This window comes from Meleagris gallopavo, chromosome 9 (assembly GCF_905368555.1).
Source record: "Meleagris gallopavo chromosome 9, MGAL_WU_HG_1.1, whole genome shotgun sequence".
NCBI lineage: Eukaryota > Metazoa > Chordata > Aves > Galliformes > Phasianidae > Meleagris > Meleagris gallopavo.
In genome coordinates this window covers 15,790,541-15,814,303 of record NC_139412.1, presented here as the reverse complement: position 1 = coordinate 15,814,303, position 23,763 = coordinate 15,790,541, and the positions used below count along the sequence as shown (strand labels likewise).

Genomic DNA, 23,763 nt, shown 5'->3' with positions numbered 1-23,763 from the left:
CATGTTTTGTTGCAATTCTTCTTTGGATATACTGCTTTGATTCCATGTTTTAATAATGTGCTTTTACATTGTATGGAAAGAGCAAAAGGGCAGCTTGTTGATGGGCAAAGGGCTTGTTCAGCAATGGTCGTAGGGTGCACCAACACACATTGGATGGTTTGGGTACAACTAAAACCTGCAGACATTTAAAGAAAGTGTCAGACCCCATGGATTAAATGTGGAGAGAATACCTAGCCTACAAGAAATGTTCTCTAACAGTATGGGTGATAGCTTATTAAGAGTTTTCTAGGAAAATCCCTTTCCAAGAGAAAGGGAAAAAGGCAGAAACACCAGGGTGTAGGATCTTGAACTGTATTCTAAAGAGTTGGCAATAAAAGGTGGGATAACTGTATGTGATTCTTACTGTTCTTAATGAACCAAACCTCCATAAAATTAAGAGACCTGTGGGCTTCAAAGCCCATACATAAATGTTATTTATGTATCCTGCAAGAGTCAGGTAAGAATGCAGTTAGTCACAGACACGTTAATTGCTATCAGTGGTCATGTTCTGAAAATTGTGCATTTTTTTTGCATGGCAAACTGCTAAAATATCCTTACTAGTTATTTCAGCATGGTGGCTTCTTCACTGAAATAGCACTAGTAGAAAGGTCTTCCATTTTAGCATTTCCACCAAGACTTTGAAAGCTCCCAGTGAAGAAGGATGTGACAGACACTGCATTAACATAAAGCCCAGAATATTTATCTGCTTCTGCTTCCCAGACATGCAGTCACTCAGCTTCCTGTAAAACCATAAGGAGACTGGGATCCGTTATCAGCCCTCTTGGGCAGAACTGCAGTACAGAGTGCTGTGCTTAATATTGCTTATCTCTAATTTTGTGCATGATAACTGAAGCATGAACAATATCCGAGTGGGAAGCAAACTAGATCTATAGCTGCATAGTCAAGCCTATCAAAATATATTGCTGAGCTCTCACAGCCAAACAATTCTGCAGAATATCAGCTGAAACAGGACGTTCCAGCTCACTGGGCCTCCTCTTACCATATGCTTGTGCTGCCTCACCTGTAATAGCAAATAGCTGTGTTCAAGGGTTGCATGCGTTAAAAATTAAGAAGGGATGCTGAAGTGAACCTGCACAATACTGAGAATTGATAGGTTTTGTTGCATGCTGTGTCTTACTGAGTTGTCAGGCAATGACGATGAAGTAACTCCTGCTGAAATCACCTGTGAGTGAGGACCATATATTACTCTTAGACTTATATATATGCAAAGTCATGCTGCAGAGACTACTCTGAAGAAAACAGGCTTTTGTTTGTTCATTCTGTAAGAGAAGTAAAAGAAAGAATGGTGATATTACTACACAGCTCACTTGCTTAAGCAGGTCACATTTTCTCCTTTAAAATTATCCTGTGCAGAAGGAATCATCTGCATGTTTTGAGGGGGACCCAACTGTAGCCAGATATTGTATGAGAGGGTGTAAGAAGTCATGACAGTCCATGCAACCTTAATGAGTCCGTGTTGGCTCTAGGTTACACCTTACATGGGTGAGGGGTCTGAGGATGGTCTCTGGTTTTAACATAGAAGCTCACGATCCCCCTAAATTGTGTCCTTTTCAAATGAAGGAAAACACTGAAAATAATAATGGCAAAAGGAAAATTTTAATCCTTTGTATTATAATAAATTGCCTAATACAAGATTTTTTGACAGTCATGTATAACTGCAAACTATTTTGGGGGGGAACTAATCCACAAATGCTACTATTGTCAGGAAGGAAATGAAGTTTATATTTCCCTGTTCATTTATTAGTGAAAGACCCATTTTCACTAAGACTATATTTAGACTGATTAATTTTAAAAATTTAGCTAGATAGAGTTGATCTTCACGTAGTATTTTTCTCATCCGCAAAGCAAGGGAATCTTCAAAAGGCTTCCAGACTCGTGGACTGCAGTACGGATAAGCCCAGCAACTCTCAAGGGTTTTAGGACTTTCTCTTGGGAGGAGGAGGAGTGTTTTGGTTTAATTCAAACCAAAAAAAAATTAAAGCAAAGAGAGTATCACCTTGTCTTTACCTTGCTTTCTTTTTTGTCTTGGTCCTGTTGCTACAATTGAGCAAATGGCCCCAGGCACCTGATGAAAGCATTGGTGGGTGACATTTTCCAGCAAGGTCAGGACCAGGTTTCTGCTGAAGTGTTAGAAGTTAAAAGGACTCAGTTGAGAGGCAAAGCGATGAGGGAAGTTGTCATTCCTTGGTGTCTGCTGCAGTCAGTGCACTGAAACATCTGAATGTCTTGCTGTGAGTTAAACATCGCTTTGCTGCTGGTAGATAATCTCTGCAAAGGATACCTCCCTGCTGGCCACTGCTTGGAATCCAGCTGTGGAGAGAGGCAGTGCGGGATTAGCATCGGCTCCCTGGGAACTCTGTTTAATAAATGTGGGTTTATACCCAAGGGTGATTTGGATAAACAAGATGTCAGGCTGTTCAGACTTAACGTTAGATAACACATTTTCTGCCAAAAATGCGTTCCTCCGTTCATTCTAAAAATCAGTGTCCCTATGATAAATACTGATCCTAATAGCGTTTTTTCCTCTTTCAATGTGCCCTTCTGATTACACTGAGGGCAATAATAAGCTGGAGCCAAGTGCAAGTCAAATAAATGGGTGATTGCTGGGGGAAAATATTGGGAACTGCTGTAATATAGCATGCCATTAACAGCATTTTATTTTGACCATAAAAGGCAATAATTATTCTTTCATGAATATTTCAGAAGACCAGGGCAGGTTATTGGGATGGGATGAGATAGAAAATTGCTCGATTTAACTGTACCTGCTTCACATTAGGAACCCTGGAAATGCTGTTTTCCTTTTTAAAGTAAAATCTGCCATTTTGGCCCAAATAATTTGTTTGAGAAGTTTGTTTATACTATTTTGATAAGCTATTACTTCGTCTTCCTAATAAGCATATGTGTAGGCCAGCACACATACATGAAAATAAGCATATAGTGTAATTTTCAGTGCAATAAAGCATCTGAAGTAAGTTTGAAAGAGAGCTTTGGTAGGCCATGGCACCAATTTCATGCTTTATGGAAATCTTGCATCGCTTAGGCCATCTTGATAACCAGAATAAAATAATGAATTTGTTCACATTAATTAAACATATCACCTAAATGATGCATTATGAATGCTCCTATATCTTTACTGTTTTTAATTTCCATGTTATAAAAAGGTTTGCAGAACAAGAGATGTGCTGTGAAGGGGAAAGAATTAGAAAATTCTTTGAACATTTTAAATAAAACATTCTGTGTGGTTCCTTTTCACTTGGAGCAAAATTACAATGCACTTAAAAGAAAGCAAAACGTCCATCAAAATAACAACAGCAATATTAGTGGTGACCCCTAAAGAATCCCAAGCGAGTGAGTTAATCAGGTCTTTTTGCAATACACCTCTCTGAACTTCAACACAATGTAATTAATCGCAAGTTCCACTGCAGAAATGCACCAAATATGGTCTTTGGGTTTGTGCTTTTTCATACCATACTAATTAGTTCTTTTTAAACTGTGACTCTGTAAATACGGAGGGGGGTGGTAGAACAAAGCTGACATTTAGGAGGTCTGGCCTCAACTGCTGTGATAATCTGGTGGATATTACCATGCTAAAACAACATTTTTTCTACATTGCTTTGCTGTAAGGGTAAGGAAGCTGTAGCAAAATCCTGGTGTGTTTCCATCTTTGTGTAGTTTGGGGCTGTTCCCCATGCTGAGGCTACTGGGCTGCGCTGGTAGGCATGGCTGTGTTGAGTGGGACATCTCTCACACCAGGACTAAGCCTGCAGTGACCCCAGCCCTTCTGGTGTCTGCTTGCTTTCCTGTTGTGCTTCAGTGTTTCTGGGACTCAGCCCAGTCCCTCCAGGATTAAAACTGCAGCACATTTGGAGGCTTGGACAACCCTGTTCCCTGCCTTCTTGGGTCTCACCTATGCAAGTGCATGGAAAGCTTTCCAGTGAGATTGTCACTGAAAAGATGAGGGATTTAAAATTTGAAGTGGAGAGGTTTCTATAGAAAGCAAGGAAAGAGAAGAAGGAAGGAAAAAAAGGAATGGAATGTTGTAAAATGGTAAATGTGATTTTGCACTGTTTTAATTAAAAGTCTGGGGACAATACACACCTATAGTTGTTGGCAGCTTTTTAACAAAATCATGGAATCCTTAAAGTTGGAAAAGACCTCTAAGATCATCCAGTCCAACCCATCACTACCATGATCACCAAACCAGATCCCTTAGTGGCAAACCTCCACGTTTCTTGAACACATCCAGGGAAGATGACTCCCCCGTGAAATAAACAATTGGAGGTGACACTTTCATTATTTTTAACATACCTCCCTGAACAGCAAATAATAATTTTTCTGTGAAACTCGCATTTACTGTTTATTCATGTTTTCTAATTTGTTTTTTAATTTCATTCAAAAAAAAAAAGTAAATTACAAATTCCAATGGAGAAAGTACCATGTTTTTTCTTGTGTAATTTCTCTTCTGAGTACATCCTCTGACTGAATGCTGAATGATACATGTTAAAAACTGTGAAATCTGATCATGAGACACTACTCAGCAAAACAGAAGAATTTGTTTTCCTATACAGGGTTTTCATAAGCAGTGTTTTTATTTCTCATACAATTTCCTGAAGATGTGGAGATTTGCTTCACGACTTGTACCTGAAGCTAAGGATGTTTCCTGGAAAAGACAGGACTTTTGCAGAGGTATGGTTGACAAGATTTTATCCATAAAGAATGTGAAAATTGGACCATATTAGATCCGATGGTACAGCTAGAGCTGCATACGCTGGGCAGACACAAGACATAGCTAAGCATGCTATCACTACTAAAATAATGACATATAAAAAAACCCTGAAAGAGCAATCCATAAATGATACAAGTTCTATGATGGGACTATGTGTATACAGCTGGATATTAGGCTTATTGTTGAAGTGTAAAGGTTACTTTAATTTTATGAGAGGTCTATACTTGCTAGACAACACAGAGAAATGCCTTATAAAATAGGTTTTGTTGTGGCCTGAAGAAATAGCTTATCACAGGTAAGTAGAATATTGCATTGATCTCTGCTGTAGATAATGAGACTGCCTGGGAGTAGCAGTCTTGTCACATGAAACAAATGACCAGTGATGAGTCAAATACGATGGAGAGTTTCATGTCTATTTCAAACTGAACTGTCACAGAAGGGCAGAACCCTGTCAGCTGGCACCAAGGCAAGGGGAGACTCTGCAGTGGGGAGAGGAGGGACAGAGGGGGGAAGCATCTGCTGCTCTGGCAACCAGATGGCCAAAGGTGATCCTCAGTGCTCAGCAGGATGGCAGAGGAGGTGTCCTGCTGCACCCTATCCTGCTGTGGGTCCAGTGCTGAGATGGGATGCTGCACAGCACCCTGCTGAGCCCAGCAGCAGGGTGAGCAGCTAGCGCTTCTCTGCCTCCCCAGCAAAGGATGCTTGTTGCTAAGAGTGCTGTTGAAACAGTAGCTAGGCACAAAGTGAGTACATGGACCTTATTGTGTTAGGTGAAAGGCTATTCCCCAAAATAAAGTATGTTGGCACACTGTGAAATGGCAATGCTTAAAAGATGAGCAGGGTTTTTGTTCGAGAGCATATCATCAGATATAAGTGCATGCACGTGGCATGGATGGCTGCATGGTTACTTGGGAGGAAGGTAGGTGATATGGTGGATGTACCAACACTAGAGGAAGCACATCCCGGCTGGATGCAGCTGGGGCAGCTGGGCTTGTCCTTTGCCTGGGAGCAGGCAGTGAGAATTGCTAGAAATGAGTTGGGGCATTCTGTGATCCTTGTGATTAAACACTGCCTTCCTCATAATATAACATAGCCTGAAAATGTGTTCCTTGCTTGTTCTTTCTGTTTTTCTTCTTGTTAAGCTGTTCCTCCTCCAGCTCTCTCCTGCATGTAATTACAGTGCAAGGCTTATCCTTCGTGTGCTACTTGGCACACTGCATAGTATTCTTTCTCTCAGTGATTTTGTCTTTGGTACAGACAGATAAAAGGGATATATCTTATCTTAGTCAACAGCAAAATGTAACATTTGGTTTTCCTTTTCCTTTAAATCTTTACCTTCTGTGTTCCCCACCCTGCCTTTGCTATGCTTTCATCATCCTCTGTATGTGAGACTGAGTGTGAGTACTGTTACAGAGATGGGAAATGTTAACACAGTGAATGGACAACTTGTGGTGCTTATTTATATAAACTCTTCACTAAATTCTGGCAGTGCACTCTACCCTTCAAGGAGAGCAGCTCTGCTCCTGCTGTCTGTGTAGTTTGTTTGCAACAGCAATGTCAGCCCATGCTGCAGATGTGCTCTGCACCCAGGACCTACCGTAATAAACAATGCTGGTGAAAGAGTGAACCAAAGGAGCCTTAACTTGATAAGTTCCTATGCTTCTTGTTTGGCATTTGAAGATGTTGGGCAAGACACAACTTAGATCTGACCAGTTTTGAGTGAGAATTCAGCCATAGCACTATATGGTTTTACATCACCAATCTGTGCTTGGGAATTAAAACTATACATGTGGAAGATGGAGCTTTGTCAGTATGTCAGCCTGGCTGACACCTTTCCACTTGCAGTGAATACTGATGGCCTTCTCACAGCAGACAATTCTTCTGTCATTTCATTAAAACACTTCTGAAAGAAAACTCTCTTTGATTCTAATTTTTAAAGAAATTTCTTGAGCGGATCAGACTAGAAACGTATGTTCTGCTTAAGAAACAACAACATCCAAAAATTGTAAAAGCAAATATTTTATTTAATATTAATGCTTTTCACAATACAAAGTGAGTCTTGGAAATAAACTCTTTCCATACTGAAGGTAATGTCTGTAGTGGCAACTTTCAAGGGGTTTGAACACTGATAAGAAATTATTATTATTATCTTATTATTGTTATATATACCAGGCATTATTATGTCTTTCTTGCATGTTTTTGTACTTCTGCACCGAGTTACTCTGAATGTGCTATGTTTGATGCCAGTGGATAATAGCACTATTAAAGATTGTGCAGTGGTTTGAACGCCAGGCCTGTGTTGTTACACCTGCAGCCTTTGAACAGATTTCTTCATGTCAGTATTTGCAATTCACTGAAAAGTCAAACACGTTGAAATGTTCGAACTGGAAACGTAACTGCTGTGTTTTTCCATATTTTTCATAACTAAAGCAGAGTAGCCAGTGGCCTTGATGCCCAGGCTGTCCCCATTTTATCTGGGCCAGGCCTGCAGGGCCTGGGGCAGCCGTTGGTGTGGGAGCCGGTCCCTGGGCTGTGATGGAGGCACAGTGTGTGCACAGGGTGGCCCAGCAGTGCTCCTGGAAAGGCCAGTTGTGCCAAAAGGCATCAGCGAGCTGCCAGAACACTGGTGGGCTTTGGATGGCAGTTCGCTAAAGCTGAGTATTTCTTCAAAGCGTTTGTTCTCTGTGAACTTAGAGACAAATCTTCCTTGTCTTTCTGAAATTTTGGGTGCTGTCTCCCCTGAAGCTCGATGTGTTTCTGGTGTGTGAGATGGAAGAATGTCCCAAAGAATGTTTGTGACAATTGCTTTTAGACACGCTATTGTTGGCATTGCATGAACTCAGGCGTTTAAAGGCATGTTTCATGCTTGGAGCAGAGAGCCTTTATACCATTCTATGAAATACATCCTTTAATCATCCTTTTCTGTGCAACCATTGCCAGAATGAGGGGTCACAGCTAGGGACTTCTGCCCTTAATATGACTTAATAAAAGCCATCTGATTGTTTCTTGGCTTCCTTGTCAGAGGGGTGATGAAGGTAGCTTGTCCTGCATTACTCACTCTAATCTGACACCTCATATATCGTCTGTTATCAGAACACAAAGAAAAAGAAAATCCTTTATAGATGCCTCTTTGGGAGCCGTCAGAAATAAGACTTCAACAATGCTGAGTTTTTTGTGACAACATAATTAGAGCTTCCACCAGATTGTGAAAGCTCAATTTGTTGAAAACTGTAAGCTGATTTCGGGTCAAATCCCAGAGTTTTTATTCATGCTTACTGCTGATTTCTACTGATCTCACTGACATAACTCAAATTCCTTCCTTGTTTTTTAGCAAAGTGTCCCTGTGCTTTTTTTCACTTGTTATTCCAAGAAGCAGACTACCTTCTTGCAAGCTGTATTTCAGAGACATATGTTGAAAAGATGTTACTATTGCAGTTAACCGAGCAAAATAGAATCTTCTGTGCCTGTGATGCTGATTTTAACATCCACTTGATGCTATAAAGATATGAAGGTTAGCTCAAACCCTGATAATCTCTTGTAATGTACCCTTGTGTCAACAAAGCCACAGGTGTGACTGGGGAGATAAGATGATAATTTTGAGTCTATTATGTGTTCTCCCTTCTTCTTCTTACAGTAATGCTTTTAGAAGTTCAAATCTCTAGTAAATAGAATGGTGAATGTGTTTTCTTTCCATTTTCCTTTCTAAAATGATATCTTGGGGTTATTTTTCATCTAATACTGATCAAATTGGTGGAATTTACAAGATGTGTTTTCCAACTGCTGGTTTGATCTAACCTCAGACTTGCATCTGAGAGCCAGGCTGTGTTCAGTGTGATCTGGAGGACCACCTGCAGAGCCCCACTATTGCAATAATTCTAAGGGGATCATTTCAGTGAGCTGAACTGCTCTTTTGTGGAGGATTATTAGTGTGTACACCAGATGCAGAAACAGGTTCTTATTCTACAATCTTGTTTCTAGGTCAAAAAACACTGGTAGACCCTGAATTATCTCTCTGAAATACTCAGAAGAGGAAGAAGTACTAAAACTTCATTTTGAAACATCAAGGGAATCAGATAAGATTCTGGACTCACACCGAGAGGGCATCATTGATTAAGAACTTGCTGGGATTTCCTAAAAATCATTTTGTTCGTCTCAACAGTGTTTGGGAAGATGCACCTCACTATTATATTACTGTTATATTACAGTGACCCTTTGAGACATCCAAGAGTCCCTTCGTGCTCAGTGCTGTACAAACATGGACTCAGCAGCATTTCCACATGGCGCAGTTCGTATATATAAGATAACCAAGGGGTAGAGGAAAGGAAACATTGCCCTTTCCACTAGGAAGAGAGTTGGAGGACAAACTTGCAAGTGAGTTAAGATCTTAGGGGTAACCAGCAGAACACTAAGAAATGACCTGTGATTTTTTAATTTATTTGTGGCGCAGAGCCCATGGTGCACAGCAGGCTTCCTGCTGGAAACCACTGGAGAAGTCTTAGCAGTGTCAGAGCTAATCACACAGTGCTGTTCCAGCCCTTCATTGATGGGATCACACAGGAGAGTTTCCAGCCTGACAGATGCAGAACAAGATACATCTGACATACAGACGGATTCACTGCAAATTTCTGTGCTGCACACTCAGGGAGATTTTCTGAGCTCGTTCTGTTTTCTCAGAGCTTCAGCTTGGAGGGCGATTCCTCTGTGCTTTGCTGGCAGTTCTCTGCAAAGAGAAAGGTGGCTTTCTCTTTGTAAGTCTCAACATCCCTCTTTTTATATCACATGTAATTTAAGATTATTCACAGATTATTTTTTGCAGCAGACCAGGAGACCGTGATCACTTTCTTCAGGAAGAAGCTGCAAAGCCATTTTTCTGTATATGAGATAATTTCTTAACACAAACTGTGTTTTCATTGCCTGGAAGTTCACGGTTTTCCAGATCTTGATATTGTAGGGAACAGAGCATTGAGATGACAAATAGCTTGTAAGCTTTTAACAAGACAAGTAATATTTTATATCAGAATAGTTGTAGTATCTACTCAGAATGTACCTTTCCAGTAATTGCTCTTATCCCTCATTTGAAATGGAACTGGATTCAGCACTCCTTTTCTAGGGGGCTTTCAGATCTAGATGCTGCAGCTTATTGAAAATATTGAATTTGATCCTGCAAGATGCTGAACCCCCTCAAAAACTACTGAGAAGTCATTGCAAATGACACTGTTTGGTGTGTCCTGCACACAGCAGTGCTCTCAAACTGCTTTCTGCACTTTCCAACATGATCTTCTCTTCAATTTTCCCATTCCCTCTCTGCCATTCCTGCTTCTCTGAGTTCTCTTTTAGTGAATTCTCACCAAAAAAGGTGTAAATAGGTTTTTTTTGTGTGTGTGTTTAAAAATAAATAAATATGCAGGAAGAACACGGCACTAACATGAAGCTGTTGGGCTTTCCCCTAGCTAACTCTCTTTGTCCATTCCTGTCCACTCTCATGGGACGCCGTCCTATGCTGATTCCCAGAAGTAAATAAATCAGTGTAATGCCAAATGTCAGGGCACATGCTTCCAGTGCTCAACTGTAGGCAAGATGAATCTACGGTTGCCAAGATGTTTTTCTGCAGAGGCAGCAAGCACATTTGAGGGGCACATTTCCCAACTCACTGCTGGAGATCTGTCCTGTTTGGAAGCTGTGAAGTAAAATTTCAAATCTAAATTTTCTGATTCATTATTTTTTATGATTTAATGTTTTAGGTTTTTTTGTTTGAAGCAGAATGTATTGATAAAGGGAATATGAAAGCAAGCTCAAGCTGTTCTCAAGGTTTTTTGTTTCTTTAAAAAAAAAGATTTTTTTTTTTTTTTTTCTGTTGGAAGTATGGGAGCAGGGAGGAATTCTCCAGCTTCATCTAAGCAACACAAGGTCACTTAGACTGACATAAACATGCATTCTCTCTTGCCACCGTGGGAGATGTAATCTATTCATTTTAATGGCCAGTGAACAAGGGCTGCCTCAGTATTCTGTTACTGCTGTTCTGCTCCAGTTCATGCCCCAAGGCATGGGTCATGCTTGCATGTGGTGACAAAAATTCTTTTTTAGGCAGGACTAAATGATAAAAGCTTTAATAACAAAACTCAGTGAAAAAAATAAGTGTGCTTGAAGGAGAATAGTCACCCATCTCTCTCTCAGATGAAGATGGAATTGTAAATTACAGAACTGGACTACAGCAATTTTCACGTAATTCCCAGTGCTGTTGGAAGCTTTGCACGTGATTTTTGAGCCTTTGGCTTCACATGCCCTGTGTCTCTGCTCCTGCTTTGAAAGGGGGTAATGATATTGCCTTCCTCTACCCTTTGACCACAGCAATTATGGGGTTGGAGGCCAGTAGCAGGTTGTGTTTCTACAGCACTTAACAGATGCTTTGTGCTGCATAAAATACCAAGCTGCTTTATATCAATAGCTTACAGAGTAAATGAGAGAGCAAACCATCAAATGTTTTCTGAATAACTCATAGAAAATATGTGAAATTAATTTGAAATGTTTTAAAAATAGTCTGACTTTTAAAATTCATTTCTAATGATAAATGAGGTTTTTACAGAATGTCAGTTTTGTGAAGCAACTGCCTAAGGTTTTTAGAAATCTGTTTATGGTAATATGTTGCATTTTAATCCGTGTCATAACCTCATAAAACACATCATCCAAAATTGCTCTATTAACTGAGTTTTTCAATTAAATTGCAATCACTTTCTTTAAGAAAACACTTTACATCACGTTGTCATGACAACAGAATTTGCTCTTAGTTTGAAATGCCGACATTTCCCCCAGTAATGCACCCACTGCTCACCCCCACCCTTCTTGGTCAGTTCTGATGGTCTCTGCAGGTGAATGTAAATCTACAGCAGAGTTGGGGCTGGAGGAGGCTGACTGCCATATTTTTCTTTTTCCTGTTTGTGAGTCTGTGTAAGTGGGTAATCATTTCAAAGCTTGGGGGTACTATTGTACCAACATCCATAACATAATTCAAGAGAAGCAGGAATACAAGGACATTTTCTATATCACCGAAAGACACCTAAACTGTCTCTCAATCAAATATTTTTCCTGGAACTTATCTTCAAGCAGTCTTGGGACTCTTCCAAATGGTGCTAGGAAAAAGGAGAGGGGGGAAAAAAAGAAAGAAAGAAAAAAGGAAAAAACAGCTATGATGAAAGTATAGGAGACCTAGAATGAGCTGTAAAGACAAGTATATTCTATTTTGTCTCATTATCCTCTGGAGATGATCATGAAATTGAATTCATGAATATTAGTTCTACAGTCTTCAGATGCAATTCACATATTTTCTCTTCCCCAAAGAGAACAGGTGATGTTGAGACCTAATTGTAACAACTCCTGGAGATTTGTTTTACAGTCCAAGTAAATGAAGGCCTTAGTAAGTGAAACATGGAGTTGTCATCAATAGCAACATTTATTTAAATGGCTATGTCATGCACCTTCACTGGTTGTCATGAAAGTGTAAGACCTGATGTGACCTGTTGGTGCAAGACTACAAAAATTGCTTTCCTCTACTAGTGTTAACATCATGCCAACTTGTCTCTATCTTCCTTTAATCTCTTGTGTGCTGAATGTATGTACGTTATTAAACAGAGCACTGTAAAACTTCTTAAACCATTTTTTTGACACTTATATATTCTTCTGAATGTATGGAAAGATTTTTGTAGGTGAAATGGTTTTCTGATTTGGTGTGGACATCAGAAACAGCTGGGAGGGAAAAGGACAAAGGGAAAAAATAGAATATGACTGGTGAGGCTTCATATGAGTAAGTGCTAATACTGGAATATGCCTCAATTTTAAAATCTCTGAGGATATAGATGAACTTTGTGGACCTGATATAGTTCTGTGTGTGAGTTAGAGCAGATTGTCTCACATCTGCCTCCTGTAGGGTTTTTTATCATCTTCTGAAACATCTGGTACCAGCAACTGTTAGGACACTCGGTGACAACATACTGTGAACGTGGTCTATGTTGGCTATTATTTGTTTTTTTGCAGACTATAGTAGATAGAAGAGACCGATGGATGGCACTAGCATAAAATAAGTGATGTGGCTTAGGGGGGAAGCTGAAGTAGCAAAGTGAAAGTAAACAAAGGACTGATGCAGCCCATGGACAATTTTCCCTGATTCAGCAGCTTCTGAATTGATTAATTGATATTGATCACATTAGTTATACGAGAATACTGCTCTATATGCAGGACATAGGCAAGGTTAGACCTTCCTTGCAAAACTTTATGGTCCATTCAGATATTGAGGCGTCAGTTAAAATCTGTGAGCAGGAAATAGAAAAAAACCACCAACTGTTATTACATATTACTAATATTAATTACTAACATATTATTATTGCATTTTATCTAATCTTTCATTTAGTCTTTCGTAAAAAAATATAACTAGTTAGGAAAATAATCGTAAGGGACAGCTCAGAAAACTTCAGCTGCATGAGAAAATATCAGATCTGGAATTTGTGCCCTAGCGCTGCAGGAAACGTCGAGCGCCTGATGGAAACGAGGACTGGAGTAGTTTCACAGCTAGGGATGCACAAGGTTGGCTACTGTAGATTCTGAATTTTCTTCTAATCAAACGCTGCATACTCAGCACCTCCTCTGTTGTAGATGAGATATGACCTGTACGTTTGATTTTTATTAGCTAGTGATTATTCTCTACTTTTCACCAAAGAAAACCTCTGATGAACATTTTATTAAACAGGATATAGACCTCTGAAAAGTTTTGATCCCAACTAATTGACTTTTTTTTTTTTTTTAAACAGGAAAATCTTAATTAAAAAACCCTCAGCTAGCTGCAGTTATAAGCCCTTTAACTTTGTTGCATATGTGGCTTTTTCTACCTCTTTGCATAAGGCTTTTCACACCAGCACTGTATCAAAATGAAGACTGGGCTGTGTGTGTATGCTTGAAAGTGAAGATAGATTAGCTAAGCTAATGAGCATAGATGAGCTTAATTAAAATTAATAGTGAATTTAGAATTGAGGAAATAATTATGGCATCAAGTAAAACAGCAAGAGGAATAAACTGCAGCAGATTATAAAGCTGCTGCCCTGGGAAGCAGACAGAAGCCTGCTTGCCTTTGGCTTGTAAAATGAAGGAATCAAGATGACCATATAGTGCACCTCCGAGGTCAAGCATAAGGGTTTGGTCACTGAAGAACTGTTGTTTGTGTCAATGAATGAAATCCCACCATATTCCAGTCCCCTCTGCCAATATGTTCTGCCATAAGGCAGTGCAGTTCTAACATAAGGGCTCCTGCTTGCGGTGATTGAGCTGACTCTTTTTTTTGTTAGGTCTGAATCTTATTCTAGATGTCCAGTTAGGGTAACCCCCACACAAAATACAGTACATTTTCTCCATGAACTTGTTTTTGTGGCAAAACAGAAAGAAGTCCCAGGAAGTCAGCTTGGGAAAAACATCCCCGGAGTGCTGCACCCTGGTGGAAAGCTTTGGGTTATTGCTTGTGTACTCAGGTTTCTGCTTCAGCTGAGACGTTCAGACTTCCCTCGCGTTTTCAGCCTTTGGCTGATAATATATCAAGAGTATGTCAATAAATAGGACTCTGTAAAAGGCAAGTTTTATCGTCCTTTCTCTCCAATTCTGATCATTAGTCTGGTTATGACAGGTCGCTCCTTTGAAGCATTGCCAGTGATGAGCATTTAGCTGAGGTGCTTATGTCAAGATTCAAGCTGTTAAAAGTCACTGTCAATCACTGAAAGGTGAGTCTTGCTCCTTCTGCTTATCTCCTTTTATGACTAGTTTCTTCAGAACCATAACTCTATCCCTAAAATATGTTCCATCACATTTTTCCTAAATGCAGAAGTTTGTGTATGTGGCTGTGGGAAGCGGTTTAAAAGCTTCCTCTATGGTATTTTAAGAGCAGAGTTATTTCAGATTCTCTCTGTTTCAAATTTTGGTTCAGAGAATCCTCCTTGATAATTCATAAAAGGAATCACCATTCTTCAGAAGGCTGAGCCATGCCGGGCGGACTGGGCTACACGGAGCCCTTGTCTGCCTCAGCTCGTGCTCAGCGTGGGAATCTCCATTCATGAGAAACCTTTTTTTAATCTTCTCCAAACTCTCAAAAGATTTTTTTCCTCTGCACTGAAGTTCTCTAGCAATGGGGCTGTAGCATTTCCTGGAAGAAATTCTCTGCCACACATTCCTGATTTGTTCAGCTGGAGGGGATTTATGTGGGCTGTTTCAGCGTTGCTCCATTCATAATAGTTAAGAGTAACCTCAATGATTTTTTTTCTAGTGGGCAAATTTGTTGTCATGTTCACCTTCTCTGTCAGTCAGCTCATTTATTTTAATTTCTATCTCTTGAAAGAAACCAAGGTCTGGTTCGTATGAATTAAGTGAGCCAATATATCTAACTAATGCCTTATTGGAATACAGTTTGCAGTGGCTCCAGTTCTTCTCTCTTTGCAGCCAGTGATGTAGTAGAAGAGAGTGAAAAATGTCTGCCCCTTCCAGAAATCATATTTGTTGAGCTGGAACTTGTGGTGTGATATTGCACTGAAGCTGAAAATTAAGCTACAAAATAAAAAAAAAAAATTCCTTTTGAATAGTGCTAGCTGTAGGTATTGGACCCATCCCAGATCGTTTGCTATCACTGCCTCAGACAGCATCTGAGAAAAAGTTATGCTTCACCAGAGGCATCACAAAAGTCGTTAATTTTATGCTATAGTCCTTTTCTCATTTTAGTTTAATACTTAATTTCATTATCCAGTAGTTCGGTTGGTCACTCTATTTTCATTAGTGGCTAGATGTAGGTATCTGGCTCCTTTTCAGATTGTTTCAAGGGGTATTTGGAGATAAGATCCTCACGCACAATAACAGAAACTGGAGCTTATTTCAGTCCCTTCAACGTTTTATAGGGCTGTAAATTTCCTGATTACAACATTAATTCCCTATTGAAAGATGGGAATGACAATAATCTCCTGCTGGGGCGTAGCATTCTCAATCCAGGTAATGTAAGAGTCACCCTGTAGGTAGAAGAAAACACATCTTCATGTGAGCCAGTACTGTGGCGCTCATTCCCTCTCTCCTCATTTAGTGAAGGGTGTATTAAAATTGGGAATGTGAAACACTGCTTTCTGTAGCACTCTGCAGTGAGCAGCCATTGCCCTCTGTGCTAGCAGGAGGCTGGCTGAGCATCAGCGCTGCAGTGGCAAAGCACCCGTGGCTTTCACAGCCCATCAGCCAACCCACAAGGGCAAGATCCCTGTCACAGGTCTTGTGTTTCTGGCATTATCAAAGGCTTTGGAAAAACAGGTCTGATGTGATGGAGAACATTACTTCTGTGGCAGTGTTTAATAGGATATGAATCAACCTCCAAGCCAAACTCGAGCTCTGAAGTCTTTGAAGTTTTCCCATCATCACTTTTAGTTGAGTTCCTCACTACTTGGAAATAAAAGGTAATACTAACAGAAAATTGCTGAAATTTAAATTGCTCGTACACCCACAGAAATGCAGTGGGTTTGGAATTTGACTGATGCACAAAGGCAAGGAATTCACAGCACTTTTTCATAAACACTTTGAATGGTGAAGCTAACACATGGTTTGTGATAAGGAAAGAATTTCATATTTTGTGACTGGAGCAGGACATGATAGGAAATTTTGCTTTCTGTGAAGAGCTACATATATCTGAGGGAGAGCATAAATAAGGACCTGGAGAGCAGATTAAAAGAACCTGAAGGAAGAAAGCTGGCATCTGAATCATGCCAGGGCTTTACAAAAACTGATCTATTTTGTTGATCATAGCACATCTGTAAAATTTGCTCTGAGCAGGAAAGAAAATGAAGGCCAGTGCCAAAAGCACAAAAATATGTTACTAGTCTGGGTTAATGAACAATTTGAAGATGCTAATTTTCCTTCCCATTCGTTTTGCTGCTGATTTATCTTTTTTTGTAATTACTAGCCAAATTTTAAAATACCAGAATTACTCTGATTTCAGTTCATTATATGCATTTTTAAAAGCTGAAATACTGTTTGGGTTTTGTGTTTGTGCACGTGCTTTTAAACAAAATTTATTTAACTGAAAAGGGAATTTTGTTTTTCCAGAGATTAAAATATGATGAGATTAGAAATCTTGCATGCATCCCCCCCTTTCTACTTCAAGTCCTATTTGAGCCTTTGTGTAAACATAAATTTTCTTTGAAATAACAGATGTGTGGGATGCATGGTGAGCAAAACAGCAAAATAACATGATTGCTATTTAATCAAAGCATGAGGGTGTGAAGCTGCCTTCCTGTTGTTAGCAAGTACTACTGTGTGTCTTGGAAAATTGGGGACTGTTGCAACAACTGGTAGAGTTTTTGTGTATCACATTAAGTGGAACGTGACTATATACCATCTATTGAAAATAAATATTTATGACCAAGAGTAGACAAGAACCCAAATTATTTGCACTAGATCGTAGTCATAAGTGAGTTTGGTGCTGGAAGTCTCCTTTATCTTTGATGCTAATGCTGCTTTATGGTCAGTGTGCTGCTGCCTATGGTTTACTGGGGAGCAGGCTTCCAACAACTGTGTGGTTTCCCTGCTGAGTTTCTTGTAAACTTATAAACCAGACCTCAACTTCTACTAATATATTATGATCCAACGAGTGAGAACTTGAGCTTTTTTTTTTTCCCTCATGCTGTGGCTAACTCGTTGTAGATGGCAATGCCCACTTCTGAGGGCCTATGTATAACTCAGATGTATTGGCTGTCCTACATTCATAGTTCCTGTCTCAGTGCATCTTGCTCTCGCCATAAAGCTGCTCTTTGTGATATAGCTCTCAGAAAGTTGTTGATGAGGTTGGATTTATCACACTGCACTATACAGCTTTTTGTTTATTTCTTCTTTGTTGTTTTTGCTTGAATTGGTCTCAGTCATCATTATAATATTCCATGGGTACAGTAGAGAAAGCAGGGCTGTTGACCTGAAAGTATTCACATCATGAGTGAAGTTGAACCATTCCTCTGCTTATTGTTAGCCATGACTTGTTAAAACATCATGTGGAGCCTCTTTCCTTGAATGTCACTGTTCAGAAGAGGAAGCTGGTGATGCTATCTCTGGTGTTCTTACCTCAGCTTTCCCATGCAGTGTCTCATAGGCTTTGATGCTGCCCAGTTTAACTTTCTTCCAAAAAAATATGGCTGTCTTACAGTAAGTGTAGATATGGATGGTTTCAGCTGAGTGGCTGGCTGGCAGAACAAGTTGTTGGTAATGTGCTCCATCTGCTTTATGTTCTACACGATCCAGTAGCAGTTGGTAGCAAGACTACCAAGGCAGCAGCCCAGATTTGCTTTGTGTCTTGTGTGTGGGCATTAAGGGAAAAGAAACAGAGGAAGGAGCATAATATTTCCTTTCAGTCTCCTCATGAGCGAGTAAACACCTTAAAGAACATTGGAAAGAATTTAACTTGGGTGTGACTGAAAATTTGAGAGATGTTTTTTTTCTGAGTAATCATTTAAGTAGTGCTTTATTATATATCTCCAGTATCAAGATCTAAATACATCCATGCAGTTTAGCTCTTTAACAGAGCATTGAACACTTCATTTGTACAGCAATGTCTGTCTTTTACTGAGACACGAATGTGCCCTCTGAGATCAGACTTTAGATCAGACAAAGGTAGGAACTGTAACTTGAACAAACTAACCTAGAAAATCCCCTAATTTAGGAATATGTTAGATTTATTTTCAAATTTTGTTTCTCTTCTGCAGTTCAAATGTAATATAAGATCTTTTTTAATTCTTAATTTGGTTGTTATGAAGCATAGTTGCAAAGCCTGAAGACTGGAATCTTGGTACTCACGGGCATTGTGTTAACAGCAGCAGCAAGAAAACTTCCTCAAGTCCAAGCTGTGCTGGGGGAGAATTGCTGCGAAAGCCTGGAGAAAACACTGCCTCCCTGATCAGATTCTCCCGACTTCTGCTGGGCCTTTTTACTGAGGCACTTGCATGACAGAGACATTTCCTAGCTAGGAACCAGCTCTTGAAAATGATCTGAAGCAGTGAAATCCCTTTACATGTGCTGTTATTAAAAAGATCTTTGAATTGCCCCAGGTTGGGCAAAATTTAACTGACTTCCCTTCTAAAAGCAAAAGGCTCCTTGTCTTATTACCACTTCTGAGTCATTCAGGTGTTAAAATACTAACAATCCAACAGTTTCCATAGTGACTGTTCTTATTTAATATTTTCCTTCTCCTGTCCTCTGTCTGCCTTTAGAGTTGCTATTGCTGTATCATTTATTTTCTTCCAGCAATTGCAGTAGACTGATGGTTAAAATAGCGAACTCTGGAGACCAATTTCTCCCTTCAGTATATGCCCATGGCTGCTTTAATGTTAATAGAAATCACATTTCTGGAGAAGCTTCATCAGTTTGTAATTTACCCCCTTCATGCCAGAAATCAGCTACTAGTTTATTAGCATTACAAACATATCCTTCTGCTAACCTCAGCCCTGTCCAGTCTTTACAGTTGCCTCAAAACCTCAAACTTTTCAAGACTTGGCTTTTTTATTATAAAAACAATGTACAATTCAACCCACATTTTCTTTGGCCGTTTGCACAGTTGCTACTCCCAGAGCATTCCACTTGCTTTGCTGACTGGGGTCCTGGCATTAGCAAATCCCAGTAACTTGCTGCAGAAGGTTCACTCCTACTGGGTACATTGAGGAAAGCACCACTGGTTTGACAGTACTCATTATGCAAATGATTTCTGTAGCCTATCTTTGTTAATGAATTCAGTACACAGTTTTAAGTGCTGCTTTTAGAATGGTTTAAAGCCTTGACATTGAATGACTTCAAACTGTTAAAAATGGCAGCTTGCTTTGTTTGTAATAGAAGTCTCTCAAAAAGAGACTCAAAACAAGATGTGGCTTAAGAAAATGACAGGGGAGATCTTTTCCTCGCAGTATGATATTGATGATATTGGATTCTGTAGGAGGAAAGCACAACCTTCAAGATTCAGCTCAACTACAGTGAAAAAAGAGGCAGAAAAGGGCTCATGTAAGCCCAGCTGCGACACGGGGACAACAGAAAACAAATGTCACATTGATCCTTGGTCAAATCTAACCCTAGATCAGTAAAGCCAGGATTCACCTACATTTACATCGTATTTCTGGTACTCGCTGGCAGTACGTCATGTGGCTTTAACAGAGGAAGGGGAGGAGGGGTGAGCATCCCACTCCAGGTGCAGATTTCTAAGCATACGTAGTCCCTGCAAACAATGATTTTGACAAAGACACCCACTCTGTAACACAGCGGTGCCAGAAACTCCCGTTCTTTCCTCGTGGCCTTTTGCTTGACACATACATGTGTACTGCCCTGTGTGAATATACACTTCTCCCTCTCAATCTGTTCTGTCGGCCCTCTCTATCCTACTCCTCCCTCCCCCCTCACTTGCATGAGGCAGGAATTGATATATTTTTAACTTTGCATCCGTGTGGGTGCATGTGACTGGCGGGCTGCCAGCGTCTGTTGTTTCTGAACCTTTGTCTTCAATCATTTTGGAAGTAAGCCTTGTAGGGAGACGCTAAGCAGGGATGAAAAAGGATTTCAACCTACCTGCTGTGTGTGGCAGTAACTAATCACTTAAAAGGAAAACGTGCAGATAAAGTTTGGTGCAGAATGGAATAAAGAGGCACAATTCAGTGTGTTCTTTTGACTCTCAACTGTGAAATATTTGTGTAGTCAAAAGCTGGAAGCTGAAAACTATAGCCAGATTTTGTGAGGCCAGATGATGTTCTGGCACCCCTGGTCTCTGGTTCTGTTTCTGTCCCATAGAAATACTGCAGAAGTGCAGCAGTGGCTGAGTCAAATAACAGCTGTACTAGGAGAACGCGTTAGGTTTAAGCCCTAACATTGGAGTGGCTTGTTAGCCTAGGTGGGACAAAATACGATCACCTAAACTTGCTTTCTGCCTGGTGCACATGCTGTGAAGCAGGATTGGTGTGGACATAGATACAGCAGTGCGAGAGCAGCCCACTCACAAGCCTTGGAAAGACGTCTTCCCTTCCCAGGAAAGTTTGTTATCTAATGGCGATAAGATATAAAACATAAAGGAAATGGAAGATACTATGGTATGCTGCCTACCATGCAGATAGAAGTGACAGCATTCTTCTGTTATTGAAGATATAAGAAAACTGAAACATAGTCTAACATGAAGGCACTGCTGAGCACACTTCCTTACTAGCAGATGAGTTTTCCCATGTGCACGCATTCTCACAGTAGCAGCTGAAAGCAGCACTCACAGTAACCTGGATATGGAATCTGTAACCCTGCGCAGAGAATTCTAGGTTCCTCTGTTTATCTGTGATTTAATGGCCTATTTCTGGCTGCTGTTATTGCAGTTGCCTAAGAGAACAGTCAACATGGATGGTGGAGCATAGTTCAGACATTATTGAGGCTGTAAATCAGATAAACTTGGTTTTCTTCAGTGACACCTCTTTGTCCCTGTTCCTGCACCTGGAATCACAGTAATGCCTTGATGTTTCATACAACATGGATCTTAGAGCGATTAAGGTAATGAGGTATTTCACCTGTTCAACCATGCAGGAGGTTCAGTGAGCATAAAATGCTTGCTTTTGTTGTGGTTGAAGCAACAACACAGAGGTGCTGGGAGGATTAATAGTACCTGTGAGACATTCTGAAGCTGCAATATGCCAATTTTCACACCTGTATGTAATTTTGTTGTATTCAGATACTTAATTATATCATAATTATTGTCTGATTTAGAGCAGCTATGAAACTAGGGATGTTTTGAAAAATTCTGTTTTAGCCTCCATTTCATATCATTCTAAATTCAGTGGTTCTTTTGTCTTTTTTTTTTCTAAGGTAAGCTTTCAGTGCTGAGTATATTTCTGTAATCTGCTGTAATGCTGTCCAATATCTTCAGAGAATCAGTTGTATTTGTCATAAAAACAAAGAGCATCTGATAGAAGTAAAGCTGCTCTTTTAAACTGCAGAAAAGTGTACTGCATGTAATGCTTGGTTTTGGAAATCCCATTTATGCATTGCCTGCTGTAATTAGGCAGCAGATATGTTATGCCGTACTTAAAAACCAAAGCCACTCTTTATTGGGATAAATTAATAGTGGAGACATTTTCTTTCTCATCTCTTACTGAAATGTTGCTGCTGTTTTGCTCATTTCTGTTACTTTGCATGATAGAAGTAACTGAATATTATCTACCTACGGGTATTTTGGGGTGTTTCTCTACAAAAGTAAATCCAATCTTAATAATCAGACTGGAAAAACAATCAAACTATTTTGCTAATTTCCTGCAATAGAATGCCACTATAGAAGGTGAGGGCTGTTCATCACGCTCAGCTCCGTGTGTGGCCAGCAGACTGACCCAGTAAGTCCACTGAAATCATTTCATTGACTTCAGATTAGGCTCAATGTGATTTGTCTGTCTCGAGGCTGCACGATTTAGTGTAACAGTGGTTTTTGCGCTGAATCATCAGCAAGCAGAGTCCGATTTATTACGTTGGGAATGGGAAGTCTTTGAGCACAAATCATTTGTCCTCTTCCACCAGTGCCTTAGTATCAGATAAGGGGTCAGTGCCTTGTTCCAGTTCTTTGTGGGGAAAAATTGAAGCAACAGTGATCTGAGATGAGTACCATTAAACTCATGGACCTTGAAAGACAAATGAAATAGGTGAGTATGCTAGAAAACAACAAAACTTCTGCATTGGTTCAGTTCATTGAGGCCTTATGTGTCACCTGTTGAATTGGTTACAGAAAGGAGAGAAAAGAGATTGAAAAGTACAAAGAAAATAAAGGGTTGTATGGAGAGACACTCAGCTTTGTCCTTGTAAAGTAGCAAGTAGCTAGTCCTACTGCCATCTGTCACCTCTTGCTCCAGAAGCCCATGCCAACGTGGGCGTTTGAGGCGGCTATTCTCCCTAAACTTTGAAGAACTGCATCTTCCCCTCAAAAGGATGATACATTCCTGACAGAAGCAGAGATCATATAGATCATATTTGGTTTAACAGTGAGTTTTTTCCCTCATTGACAAAGTCTAGTTTCAGGAGATATGTAACACAGAACAGAAAAATCTAAGAGCATAAAAAATAATTCCACCGTTTTTCTACTTGGCCTAATTTACACTAGGACAGATCTTGTTTAACCATCTGATATCATAACAGAAATGTTTTTAGTCTTACAGAAGAAAAATCTCTGAGATGAATCATTGAAAAAATTGATCTATTTAAGTTCTTCTTGAGACACATTTCAAGGGCAGAAGTTATTTCTACATATCATTAAAAGGACTTGGCACAATGCCACAATGAAATAAAAGGGAAGAATTTAAGTAGGATGAAATTCTTGGTGTCTCAACTCAGTGCGATGTTTTTGTGGCCATTTTGTTTTGTTTTTTAATGCATTTTTTAATTACTTGAAGATTTTGTAGCTACATCTTGTATCTTGTAGTTCGAAGCTAAATCCTTCAGCCCTGAGGATGTTTGTATTTGGAGAGAATTGGTTTGGAACTGATTTTTGTGAGAGGGTGGATTAAAAAATATATATATATTAAAAGAGCACACAAAAGAGGAGACCATGCAGCTTACAAAGGTTATGGCTTCCAGTTTAAAGTCTTGTTTTTTGTAGGTGTATAGGGATTGCCATACTCAGAAAGATGAGTCATTTTCCTATGTAAATTATTTCTGAAGGTGGTCAGCACCACATCCTGCTGGAAGGTACAACAGTGACACCTTCATCCACATTTCTCATTACATCTACTTGCTGTAGAGATGCTGAGTGCAGGTAGGACAGCTTGCAGGACTTCCTAGCACATGCTCACCAAGCAGTTTGCTGTAGCAGAAGTTTCTTCCTGGCCTGAAGCACTTTGTGGCAGCCATGAAGACAGAGTGCACTGTTGGCTAAACTTAGCTCTGCTCATTCTATGTAGCTTTGGAGCCTGGCATCTCTAAATCAGGAGGTGCATGCCACC

The 23,763-nt window shown here is 39.9% G+C and overlaps 1 protein-coding gene across 11 annotated transcripts in view; it reads left to right on the top strand.

The window, feature by feature from the left end:
* GRIA3 (glutamate ionotropic receptor AMPA type subunit 3) overlaps positions 1 to 23,763 on the top strand; it is a 542,807-nt gene that overhangs the window by 304,502 nt on the left and 214,542 nt on the right. The window lies entirely within an intron of this gene.